The 490-nt window shown below is 33.7% G+C and overlaps 1 protein-coding gene across 1 annotated transcript in view; it reads left to right on the forward strand.

Annotated features, from left to right (window-relative positions):
- ppcs (phosphopantothenoylcysteine synthetase) overlaps nt 1-490 on the forward strand; it is a 3,631-nt gene that overhangs the window by 1,178 nt on the left and 1,963 nt on the right. The gene's annotated exons all lie outside the window — the stretch shown is intronic.

The following is a 490-nucleotide window of genomic DNA, read 5'->3' on the forward strand; positions in this document are numbered from 1 at the left end:
ATTTTTAACTTTTAGAGCCAACAGTTCAGCCTGGCGTAAGCCGTTTAGAAGTCAGTATTCTCTAGTTATATTATTATTATTAGTACTATTATTATTCCTCTCAGTATAATGCAGTACAATTATACATAGCTAAATATATACTACTTCTCAAATATCTATATAGAACCCACCAAAAATGATCCAAACATTTAGCCTGTATTTTTAACATTGTGTATGCACCTTAATTTAATTCTTATTTTCTTTTTACGTAGAGGCAAACATATCTGCATTCTGTCAATATGTCAATATGGGCCTGTTAGGACTCTAGTAAATTACTATTCCTCTTCCATTTGATGCTGTAGAGACCAAAATATAAAATAATTTTAGTCCTAAATATGGCTCAAGCTCCCAGACCACTGGTTCGTACCCTTCCCATGATGCAACCCCAGTCTTTTATTAGACACGTCTTTCCCTGTCCCCCAGTTTGTTTCTCACTTTGTTTAAAAATGTG

Source organism: Morone saxatilis, unplaced genomic scaffold (genome assembly GCF_004916995.1).
Source record: "Morone saxatilis isolate NCDOM2014 unplaced genomic scaffold, NCSU_SB_2.0 Contig18, whole genome shotgun sequence".
In the NCBI taxonomy this organism is placed as follows: Eukaryota; Metazoa; Chordata; class Actinopteri; family Moronidae; genus Morone; species Morone saxatilis.